We start from the raw sequence: 12,944 nt of genomic DNA, 5'->3' as shown, positions 1-12,944 counted from the left end.
GGTTTTATTCTGTTTAGTTTTTGGTTTGATTTTGCTATACCTGATGGAATGGACAACTATTGTGAAAATAACAAGATATACTATGTTAGCTATTGTTGTTTTCCTGGTGTCCTGCTTTGAAGTTCTGTACCAAATTTTGCTGCTGTTTGTTTGTTTGTTTTGTTTTGTTGGTGCCCGGGATGAAACTCACGACGGCACACTTGCAAGGCAGGCACTTATGCCACTGAGCTGAATCCCTGGCCCTGATGCTTTGTTTTAATTGGCTTTGTTATATTTTGTTTTATTGGAGTTTACTATCTTTAAAATTTAAAAAATAAAATGAAAGGTTTCTAAAGCAAGAAATTCAACCTCAATGACAATATTTTTGATTTCTCTTTTATTTCATTTTTTCTTACAATTTCCAGCATCCTATTAAACAAGAATAAGTGAGATTTGGCTGGTTGTATGTTCCTAGTTCAACAAATTCAGACAGAGCTGGCACTGAAATTAGCAGTGTTGACTGCTCACCAGTGAGCCAGCCAAGACTGTTCAGTCAGGGCCACCCTAGGACCTACCTATGGCAGAAACTTTTTCAGTCACTGCTCTGGTCTAGACACAGGTTGGAAGTTCATAGCTCCAGCTTCTCTGAGTCAGCAAAATGATGCTGTCACCAGCGAGGTCTGAAGTGCCTCTCATTGGAGCAACATCCTGGAGGTGTCCTGCCAAGTGAAAATGCCAGAAATAACAGATTGTTGGAGGGTGTTGAGATGGGATGTTGAGAAAACGGTGTCATGGGAATTCTCTTCTGGAACTTAGACAGCAGAGTCCAGAAGAACATCTGAAGACTTAGTTGTAAGGAATTTTAGGCCCCCAACAAGCCCAAGGCATTGTAATTCTGTAGCAGTTTATGGTCCAGTCTTGGCCTTTTGTTCATAAATCTGTCAGGGATGCTTCCCATGAAGGATACTGCTGGCCTGGGGCAGCCTCAGGAGTGCATGAAGACTGTTTAGCTCTAAAGATGAGGTGCTCGCAGCCATGTTCCACCTGGGCCAGAAGTCTCCTTCCCTCTTCCCCTTTCCACACCCTCATTCTTCCTACCATCCTCAAGAGGTTCTACAGTTCTGAGACAGCCCCGTGGTTCAAAGGGCTCCAGTGGCTAAGCCCTCCAACAAGTGTCAGAACCATATTCTGAAAGCCAGAGCAACCCCGCAGTGCCACAGTCACCTACCTGTGCCGGAGCCCTCACCCAGGACCAAAGGTTTCCTGACACCTCTGCATCCAGCCCAGTAAGTACCTCTCCTTTGATTTCTTAGGGAGATTCAGAGACATGACCTCACTTGTGCATGGATGCCTATCTAAGGGGAACAGGCCAGACTGCCCCCGTTCTGTGCCACACAGATTGAAAGAGATGATGGGTTAAGAAGAGCAGCCTCAGTCAGGTCCATGCCCAGGCTAAGCCCTATAGGGGCTTAGCAGAGATGTGGGTGAAGAGATGCTACCTGCTTCTCTCTCCCCATCCTCTTCCCCAGTTCACAGTGCTGCACAGTTGGATTCACTGTGACAATCTCTGCAAGCCTCCATTCTTGGTACCACCAGCTCACACCATCCCTGCTAGCAAGCTCCAGTGACTGTCATCCTCAGTGCCCTAACACAGTGCTACACTGTCAATCTCACTTCTCCACTCTGCCTCTCACTGTCCTCCCTAGCACACTTGGCTCTCAGCAGGGTAAAAAGCCTCCATGGTTCCTGGGATATCTCTGTGACCTCAGGATGACTTCCTAAACCCTAAGGTCTAGTAGAGTGTCATTCCTCAGTGAGGGCTTCAAAGGCAGCTTGGACAGCATTCATAGCATTGCATTGTAATTGCTGGGTTACTTCCCTGGTCACCCAAGCAAAACTCAGAGATCTTGCAGTGTTCTCCCTACCGCTGTGTCTGGCACACAGCAAGTACTCAAATCCTGAGAATATTGTTTGATGCAGGCCTCCAGATGCTTGCTTGGTATAGACCATGTGCTCAGTTGAGAAGACCTGCCCAAGATGACCTGGTTCTATCTTTATGTTCCCTTCCTTAAAAACATCAAACATTCTCCACTTCTCCCACATTTCTGTCCCTCAACAATCTGTTTCCTCCAGATCAGTCCTCAGAATTTTCCCCTCCTGGAATGTTCCTGTAAAGGAATAAGGATGTCCTCCAGAAATAATGGCCCAGCAGCAAAAGGACACTGTCACCTGTCTTCTTCATGGTCCCAGACTACAGCCAGCTGAACTCACAAACAATGGATCCTGGGGGAAGTGGGCCCTACACCAAATTCAGTATGGTTCTGTTGCTTTCTAATGAACACTAATGAAAGAATCTTGAATATAGTAGCTGAGAGACCTCAAAACGGTGTGAACTCTAAAATGGGGAAAATTTGAATTTAAGCACTGTTTTGCCTTTCATTCTTTCTGTGCCATTTTGGTCATATGCTAAATGCATATAACACCTACTGTGTCAAATTTCCCTCTATAACAAATAATACTAAATCTTAGTAATTCAGTGCACTAAAATGTTTGTTTCTCCCTCACATGAAGTTGAATATGACATTCAAGTGGTGCAGTTCTCTTGAGTGGCCATCCAGCTCAGTAATGCACGCTCCTCCCTACCCATGGCTCTACTGAACCACATACTTTGGGGCCCCACTGTGATCATCTCACTCAGCTAGTCATCTGGAGAAAAAACAGGGTATTGAGGGTTGCTTAGAGTTTTGGGGGAAAGTCCAGAAGAACAATCTGTATCACCCAAGCTCCAGTCAACATGTAATAACTCCCAAGTGGAAATAAGAGGAGCCAGGACAGGAGATGTAGAAAAGTGTTAAGCTCTAAAAAATATAAGGCATCCCTTCCACTCACCTGTAGAATTGTTACATTTAATGTAACATTTAAAGGCATGGAAAAGAGTCCTAGCCCAAGGATGAATGCTAAATTAATAATAATTTCATTTTTGTTTTTGCCTTTGGTGATGCTTCTGGGTGGACAGTTTCTAGAATGATCTCTGTCTATAAATGAGTCTCCCTTCCCTGTCTTCTTCTCCTTTTCCTCCTGCTCCTCCTTCTTCTTCCTCTTGTCTTCTTCCTTGCCTCTTTGGTCTTCTCTTCTTCTTTTAATGGAGTTGCTGAACAATCTTTTCAGACGTGAAGATAGTCAAAATCAAGATGGAATCACTTGTATAAAATCCTAACAACAAATAAATAAAACCAAAGATTACAAAGGGGAGCTCTCATGCACCATTCATGCTTAATAACAGGAAGTTTCAGCAGCTCTGCCAGAGCCTTGCCTAAAAGCTACTGCTGTTTTACACAAGGAGCAATTCCACAGGACATCTGTCCAGCAGTCCCATCTCCCACCTTGGGCTGATGCCACCCTTGTCATTGATCCCAGGACCAAGAATGATTATTCTAAGATAACTTACATAATCCTCCTCATTCTACCTTTAAAAACTTTACCTTGCCTCAACCTCCTTAAGTACAGTCATAGTTTATGCAATGCTTATTCCCATTCATCATGACTCCAGGCTAAATCTTATTTTTGGAGAACCTCTGTTAATAATTTAGATTGACAGGCACCTGCCAGTCATCAGACCCCCACGAGAACTGAGAGATCCTCCTCCCTTTCTTTCTTCTTCCTCTTCCTCCTCCCAGCTTTCCAGAACATTTGGGAAGCTCTGCACTAAGCATGATAACAAATGTGTCCTCTTGACTGTCGCCATCACACGTATTAATCCATAAACACACATTCTGTCCTGCCCTGAGAGAAGACTGGTCCAAGATGACTGGACTTCTGAATCTCTTTGAGGTGTAAGGAGTCTCCCTGCAGAAACATGACTCAGGGCACAGTCATTGGCTACTCAGACAGGCTTTGCTAGCAATTGGATGAGACATGTGGGAGGGGACAGGCAGAAGCCCAGACACATTTCAAGGTGCTAGAGAGGATTATGAGGATGATGACAGGTGATGAATTCAGATCCTTCCTTACCTTGACCTAGTATTTTTTTTTTTTTTTTTTTTGTCTTTTTCATTTTTATCGGTACCGGGGATCGAACTCATGACTGCCTGCTTGCAAGGCAGGTGCTTATGCCGCTGAGCTAAATCCCCAGCCCCTACCTTGACCTAGTATTTAGTTGTATCTGAGATGGTTTCCTCAAGGATGAAGAGATTTTCTGTGAGATTCATGCATTCTTGCTTGCCTTTCCATTGAGCCCCCAATACTTTCTCATCTGGATTTCAGAGACCCTGTTGCTAACATTGCTCCTTAAGGTAGAACCAGCATCTGATCTTTGAGTGGTGATTGAGCTGTCAACTAGTCACCCTCCTTCCTATAGTTCCATGCTCACAAGGACACTCCACCTTCCCATCCCAAGATCCATGACTTGCTTGTGGCCTTGTTCATCCACCCTGGACCCCTCTCTAGTGGCTGCTTGCCACACCTGTTTACCACTCCTCAGTTCCTCTGGGGAGAAGAGCGCAGAAACAAGGCCATGAGAATCTATTGTTTTCACTTTACTTTCAAGGCTTGGAAGGCAAGGATGCCAGACACTTTATGCCTAAGAAATGATGCAGAATATGAAGCCTTTGACCATGAGAATCTAGGAGATCTCATCTCTCATTGATGATCTATGCTTTGTCACATCTCCGGGAAACCACAAGATGGAAACACGCACATGTGTGCTCAAACACACACACACACACACACACACACACACACACACACACACACAAAACCACATACACAATTCCAACAAAATTGTCCAAGCCCCTAATACAGATGTGGGAAACACACCAACCAATTTCTCATCCAGCTTCAGGACACCATGTCACGTTCAGTCACTTTGATCTTCACAGCAACTGGTTACAGTTTCTGGCTTATTGTCAATCATTGTAAAGACTAAATCTCCATGTCTTGCTCAACAGGACTTCAAACACTATCACTGGCTTCCTTTTCCATTTTTTTCTTTTGACGTGCATAATGCTTTTCTCCTTCTTTTCTTTTGCCTTCTTTCCTTTTAAGAATACTTCATTTAAAACCAAATAAGTCTCTTTTTTCTATCATTATATTGATGGGTCATCATTACAGTAATCCTCCCCACTCCAAACTCCCTCTTAGCAACAAACTATATGCAAATGTTTTTACCTATCAGCCTTTATTAGGGTGGAGATGAGCTCAACTTCCCTCGTATCAGTGATGAGTATTTCTTCTATTTGTTTTTTTGTAACTAGGGCAACTCTATAACTGTAAACATTTCTTAGGGCAAAAAAAATCTCCCTGGGAGGACAAAGCAGGTTATTTTGCTTTTAGAGACAGATTTGCCCGTGGATAAAGCCAGGTCTGCTCAAGATCTTTGCATAGCAAAAACTCCATAATGCAGTATCCAAAACTCTCTCTTTAAAAAAAGTTGCACACTACCTATAACAAAAACTACCTTGAAGATGTTTCTCACACTCAGAATCACAAACTACGCTAGTGAGACATTTTTCTCAGAAATAAAGCAATCCACAAAATTTGCAGAAGACAGGTATGAATGAAAAACCATCTCACAAACCTTGCTATATCTTGTGGGAAACACATACTTGGCACATCTGATTCCTTGAGATATTATTGAAACATTTGTAAGCCAAAAAATTATTTCAAGAGCATTGATTTAAATAAATTTTGTTGAACTATCTATAAATATTTTCCCAGTGATAAGAAATACTACCTTGTTCAAAACTTTTATCCCTGAAATAATAGTTTTTAAAGATTTAGTTAATCATGTAATATCAATATTATTTTTCACTATAGTGTGTGAGAATAATCATTCTTTTCCTATAAATGCACCTATTTGGTTTTACGATATGAATATTATCCTGTATATTTTATTATTACATGGCCATGTTAGTCATCCTAAATCGAAAACTCATACCCTGAGAGCTCAGAGTATGACTTAGTGGTATGCACTTGCCCTAGCAGGCAAGAGGTTCTGATTGTCCCCAGGACCACAACCCAAACACACACACACACACACACACACCTGCACATGTGCACACATGTGCACACACACAAAGAGAAAAGCCATGCCTCTGGGTATGGAAGATGATATCTCTCTTAAGGGTGAGATCATTCTTTATATCACTCAACAGTTGGGAGTGTCTCTCACAACTAAAATGATGTGTTCTAAACCTTGATCCAGGTGATCATTCCATGGTTGTATATATGTGTAAAAATTTAGCAAATGGTATGGATTTGTGCACATTTCTTTGTTAGGATATTTCCCTATAAAAGCAGAATAAAATCATCAGAAGGAAGGCTGAAAGTAAACTTTAGAGGGAATTTCTGGTTTCTCTTGGTTTTGACCAACTGCCAAAATATTTCCCAAATTGTAAAAGAAAGAAAATAATAGGAGACTAGGCAAAACATCTGTGAACTTTTGCCAACCATTTAAAGGATAAGGGTTACATTTCTAAGTAAATAGTACATGCTAATACTTCTCAAATTTAATTTGTTTTATGTTTTTGAATTTTCTGTATTTATACCCTTCCTTCCCATTTCTGAGACAAAGTACAGTTGATTCTTGTTATTCACAGCAGTTATGCTCTCTAAAGTTGCCAAGAACACTGAATCAGCAAACACTGAACCTTTGCTCCTAAGGGAAATAGAGGGTAGGTTCTTGTCAGCCTCTGGTTACATTTTCACCCACCAATCAATATATAGCCTTGTTGTAAGTGTGTTTCTGCTTAAAGGCTCCTTATTTAAACCTTGTTGATTCATTGACACAGAGCTCACTGCCAGTGCCTGAACTAAGCTTTGTGTGCTGTAAGGCACATTCTCCCTCTACTCAGGAGCACTAGGCAGCTCTTTCATACTAGGTCTGAGAGCCAGTTTGAAAAGGAAAAAAGAAAAAAAAATCATCAAAATGCAAAAAAAAAAGTGACACTAAATAGATCATGTAAAAAGTAGTCACAGAATGGAATCTGAAATAAGAAAGCAGAGTGTTACCTTCTTCAGCCTCAGCTAGAAATGTATATCAAGTGACTCAAGATTTTTGCCACTCTACACATATCCATGAATAAGCGTAGAAGCTTTGCATGTACAATACTGACTTTGAGGTTACAAATAAACTTTACCAAGTAGGTGAGTTGACAAACACAGAAGCCATGAATCCTAAGGACCAATAGTATAGTATTTTGAAAATCTGAGCTTAGTTTAGTTGTGGAAAGTGAAACTAGGAGAAGGAGCTATTGTCTTCAGCAACAATTATCAAACTACTACCTGTTAGAATCTCCTGGGAAGCTTTATAAATGCTCATGTCCAGACTGAACTCTACCAATTATCTAAGACTCTCTGGAGCAGTTACATGAGAATTAGGTACCAGTATTTTAAGTCCTTGGGGATGATTACAGTCATTAGGAAAATTTGAAAGCCAATGGTCTTTATTTTGACCAATGGGCATAGCTCATGTTGCGGGCTAGGATGGTGTCACTGGCAGCAGCAGTTAAAAGGACTAAAAACCTCAAGTGGTGGTTAGATCATCACATGTGTTAATTATCTGTTGTTTTGCAGCAATATCTATCATCTCAGAGGGTCTGTGGGTTGGGGATGATGCAGGTCTGACCTCCTTGGGTCCCTGAGCTCGGCGTCTATCACAAAGCTGAAATTAAAGTGTCACAGGGTCCTACAGTCTCTTTTAAAGATATTACTAATGAAGAGAAGGATCTGGTTCTAGGTTCAGTCCAACAGTTGCTGGTACAATACAGTTCTTCATGGGCTGTGGGTCCCAGAGCCCAAATTTCGCTCCTCATTGGCTGTTAGCTGGAGGCTGCCCCCATGTCATGCCAGGAGGAAGCCTCCACAGGGGAGCAACAATGTGGCAACTGGCTTTTATGAATGTGAATAAGTGAGAAAGCAACAGAGAATGTCCATGAGGGAAGCCATAGTCTTTTTGCAATTCAAATTAGAAGCAATATTCCATTCTATTCATTAGGATCACGGGGTCCAGCCAACACTCAAGTGGAAGGAGTTACACCAGAGTATGAATATCAAGAGGTAAAATCATGGGTGACATGTTCAAAGCTGTCTACCACACCACACTTCCTACTTTGGGAATACCAGTTTGGTTTTAGGTAAAGAGTTTAGTATTTCCTTGTATCTACACTTTCAAATAAAATACCCATTTGGGAATTTTTTCATCTCCTGAATTATATGCAGATATATTGACACACCCCAGGATTTCTTTCTCTTGTTCTTAATTTTACCTGTTCATTGCTGGTGGCCACCACACAATTGGGAAGACATATAAGATGTGATTAAAATATATCTTGAATGTTTAATTTTAAACATTTACTACAGTAAAAGACATTGCCATTACTCTCCCTCAAAATACTCCCCCTTACTTCAAACACACTTGGTACGCTGTTCTTTCTACCTTCTAGTGCAGTTCTGAGAGTCTTCTTTCATGAGTGTTTTTATGAGGTGTAATCAAAAATACAATGAATGTTACTGCCAAGTGCTGTCAAACGAAAAATAAGCTCATAAAAATATGGGGTGTCCTCATCCAACTTATTGCCTGGATGTAGCATCATGTAACTTTTGGCTTTTCCTTAAAGTCAAAATGACATTAGAGTTAAACATTTTGAATCAATTCAGGACATTGAGGAAGCCATGGCAGCATAACTAAAAGTACTCATGAAAGAGAACTGCCAGAACGCTTCAGAAAGCAGCAAAAAAAAATAAGTGTGTTTGAAAGGAGAGCAAGTAATTCAAATTATTGTAATACTTTTTATTTACACCTATACAAAATTTTTGGTCATACTTCATATCTTCAACCAAAAACTACTTACTTTCTTTCAAGAGGTGAACCAGAACATCAAACCAGAAAGTGAAGCCATAGGATGATATGCTATCAAGCTGGTCCCTCCTGGCCTATTGAGACTGTCTTGGGATAAATGATGGATCTTCTTCAGAACTGTCTGCCCAAGGATTAGAAAGGTACAGCATTCCTCTAACTCCCATTCCCTTGGCTACAAATGGCCTGTATATTGCTCCTGAGTGTGCTCTGAGATGGTGTCCCCGTGGCACAGGAGCTGCAGGACAGAAAAGCACATATCCAGAGCGCACCAGACTGGGAACAGGGCTGGAGGGAGTCCACAGGAGAGGCTGGGTTAGTCAGGAAGGAGAAAATCTGAAAGAATTACTTGGATAACCAAAAATAATTAAGAGAAAGAGTAGTGAATTAAAAAGGAATAAAGGAAGGACAGAGGGAAGAAGGAAGGAAAATTGAACAGTGCTCCTGGCAGCTGTATTTCTCGCAACTCTTCGCCTCTGCTTAGCTGAGTCGCTGTCAACTCCTGCCACCTGGCAGCTTCCAACTCTGTTGCTCCATTGCAAAGGAGGGGTACTGGCTCTGAAGTGCCCTCAAAGGCAGGATGAAAAGGGCCATTTACAGTTCCTTCACAAGGCTTTCACTTAACCTACTTCATTTTACCCTTGCAATCAAGTGTGAAGTAAACAAGAGAGAGCTTTTAATCTTTGTTTTACAGAGGAGGAAATGGGAGCCCTGAGAGGTTAAGTGATTTGTGATTTGCTCAAGGTCACTCAGTTGATAAGTGGCTGCCGCCAAAGCCTGGCCTCAGTCCCAGCCATGTGACCTCAAGAGCAAATATGTTTTTCTTCACAGAGATCTGGCTTCTAAGCTCCACAACCTGATGACTAGCACAGAGGTCTCCAAACCTCCTAAATTCTGCAGATATTGGGCAACAGTTTATTGTAACTTGAGTATATATCAAGTCTTTTACTAAGTATTTTACATGCCTTACCTTGTTTAATCCATATTGTAGTCAGGGTTTGCAGGAAAAACAAGACAATCCAGGACACATAATTTATAGAATTATTTTATAATAGTCACCCAAAGAGTTAAATACAAAAAGTGCAGGAAACCTGTCCACACACTAAGACCCAAGGTCCTGGATCTCACAGCAATGTCCTGCATGAGACCAGATGAAGACCTAGAGCCCAAGACAATGCCCACCATGAGTCCAACTGGAGGCCTAGTGCCTGTGACAATGTCTCATGCAAGTCTGTTTTATTGATCTGTACTGGAAAGGTCCAAAGGTCAGTGGTGGAAGCTAGAAAGTTGGTACCATTGGGAGGAAGGTTCTGTGCCAGAGTCGAGGGCTCTGGACTGGAACCAGGAAGCATATTCAAGGTAAGGACCAGAGCTCCACCGATAAGCACCACAGCCATCCTCAGCAACCATGAGGTCCAAGCTCCTCAGACATGAGAACAGCTGAATTCATATCAGGAAGCTTGACAGGCTTCCCCTGGAGACTGAACAGCACATCATCATCCCCTCCAGAGCCAGGAAGCGATGCTCAAAATAAGGACCAGAGCACCCCCAAAGTGCACCACAGCCACACTCAGCAACAACAAGGTCCCAAGCTGCTCTGATGATTAGAATAGCTCAGTTCATATCGGAAAAGAAGCTCTATAAACTCCTTCAGGAGAACCAACAACGCCACAAAACCAACCCTAAACTCTTCCTGTCCAATTCTCCTTTTTATCTTGGCAAATATCCTTGGGTGGGCCATCCACACTCGGCACCACACTGATTCAGTTCAGCTGGTATTACAAGTTGACCACCAGTTATCAATCCACCACAATCCACATAACAATCCTATTACAAATGACACTGTGGTATGTGAAGTGTAATGACTTTTCTGGGCACAAAAATGCAAACCTAGCATGCAAATGTGAAGGTTTGTTTCCAGAAGCCATAACAACTATATTATTAGATGCCTCTTTTTAAAATAGGCCCATTTGAGATGCCTTAGAATGGAATCTTTAGAGGGAGATTTTAACCAATGTGAACCAACTTTTAAGTAATGATGAGTATTGATTTTCTCCTTTTTCCTGAACTTAATACCATAACAAACATCTTCAGCTTCTAATCCATTTGCACTCCAGGGTCTCACCAAAAGAAGTGTGATCTTGAGCCAGTGCCCTGAACCTTTCTGTAAAACAGTAGTCAGTAAGTATTAGTTAGTTGGTTGACTGATTGGTTGAATATATTAATGAATTACGTTCCATCAGTAGTCTAGCTTCCCCTCAATCCCTTCTTCACAAAGTCACAAGACCTGACATTTCCATGTTATGCTAACCAATTAGAAAGCTTAATGAAAATAGTAAGTAGCTAACTTGGATCACAGAGTTGTTTGACAAAGGAGGCGGGAACTCATTAACAGGTTAAGGAAGTATCCAGCATTCATTTCTCTAGTCACTCTTCCCCTAAGACCCGGTGGCACCCTTCAGAAGAACAAGTACAAGATGATGGAAAAGGGGGAGAAAGTAAGAAAAGGTCTAGAATCAAACTTCCTATTCAGTTCCAGTAAAAAGACTGTTGTGATCATAGGAAAAATTCACTTTCTCCTCAAAGGAGCTTGTTACTCATTTTCAAACAACAGTATTTTGTTTAAAGAATATCATGTTTAAGGTCCTTTAACATGTTACCATGACCACAAGTCTCCCAAAGGGGAACTTTATAGGCAGTTTCTTAAAAACATTTTCCCCAGAGCACTGCGGTCTGACACGGTGAAGCTCTTCCCCTCAGACAGAAATTGAAACCAGAGTGATGATGCTCATGTGAAGCTCTGAAAAAGAGAGAGAGAGAGAGAGAGAGAGAGAGAGAGAATCCTAGACCCACTATTAATTTTTCATTAGGGATGAGACCAGGAGTAGATATTTCTAAAAGCCACAAATTTGAAGATGAGCCAGCTTTGGGAATCTCAGTCAAGGGCCCCGGATATTGTTTGAAAGGCATAGAGAAAGCCATGGGAGGCAAATAGCTGTTTGGGATCCCAGCTGAAAAACTGAGAAGAAAATACTCAAAAGATGGGCAAGTACAATCAGAGGTCAAGATCTACTCAGTTACCGTTTTCTAGGCCCCCTCCAGTGAGGAGCAGGAGGAGGCAGGTTGCTTTTAGAAGAGGACACTCTTTGCCTCTAAAGCAGAGGGAGGGAGGTACAGAGAAGCCTCAGTGTTTTGATACCAACCTTAGACTTGGCATCTCAAAGCTCCAGGCTGCCTGGCAGCACTACACAGCTGGCTGGCCCTGGAGGAAAGGGTGGGCCTTGGGCTTTGAAGTTAGCTGGGCATACTTCCCCTGTTGCCGCTGGGTGCTCAGGACAGGATGCAGAGGCATGAGACAGAGCCTGCTCACCAAGATCTTTGTATCACATACAGTGGGGCGGAAGTACAGGCCTGGAAGGGGCCCAGACTTGGCTTGAAGATTTTTAAGAGCTGCTCTCAGCTGCACTACAGAACATACCCAGTACAGGGAGGCCCGGGGCATGTGTCACGAGGAAGCCAAAATGTTCAGGGCTTTGACTACTAATTCTTCATTCTCAATGTTGCCAGTTCCCTTCATTTGGCATTGATCATCCAGAGCCAAGAGCCTTTCTTAATTTTTTTTCCTGCCTTAATTTTTGGAGGGTACAGGGCTTAGCATCAAGCCTGGCCCAAAGTAAGAATGTAATAAATATTTGTTAAATTGCCCTGGGTTCTCCTTTTTAAGGGACCTGAAAGTTCTCTGTGTCTCTCATTATGAGTTAACATCAGTTGAGTGTTCACCTGAATGAAGAACTATTGTCCAGCCAATAACCTGCACATGGGAAATGTGCAGTAGAAGCTTGATTTGTTGGTTTGCAACAAATATCTGCAAAACTGTTTCATTTATCTGAGTGTTCATTTGATTCTTGCGTGTCCATGTGAATTTAAACACTGTCATTAATTCTAGACACTCTTCAGTGATCTCCCTCCCCATCATCTTTCTTCAACTTCTGCTGTCAATATTTTTAAAAAAGAAAAGAAAAGAAGAAGAAGAAGAAAAAGAAGAAGAAGAAGAAAAAGAAGAAGAAGAAGAAAAAGAAGAAGAAGAAAAGAAGAAGAAGAAGAAGAAGAA

General features: G+C 41.8%; 1 long non-coding RNA gene across 1 annotated transcript; it reads right to left on the bottom strand.

Annotated features, from left to right (window-relative positions):
- Window positions 1–269: 269 nt before the first annotated feature.
- Window positions 270–12,198, bottom strand: LOC134478557 (uncharacterized). The gene is made up of 3 exons (XR_010051266.1): window positions 12,037–12,198; window positions 2,869–3,192; window positions 270–698 (listed from the first exon to the last, which is right to left on the bottom strand). It is a non-coding gene; the product is annotated as an uncharacterized LOC134478557 (long non-coding RNA).
- Window positions 12,199–12,944: the final 746 nt, after the last annotated feature.

Source organism: Cavia porcellus, unplaced genomic scaffold (assembly GCF_034190915.1).
Source record: "Cavia porcellus strain 051 isolate PalLab524CR breed Dunkin Hartley unplaced genomic scaffold, mCavPor4.1 scaffold_13, whole genome shotgun sequence".
Lineage (NCBI taxonomy): Eukaryota > Metazoa > Chordata > Mammalia > Rodentia > Caviidae > Cavia > Cavia porcellus.
Note: the sequence above shows the minus strand (reverse complement) of the source record. Positions and strands in the feature narration are given on the sequence as shown.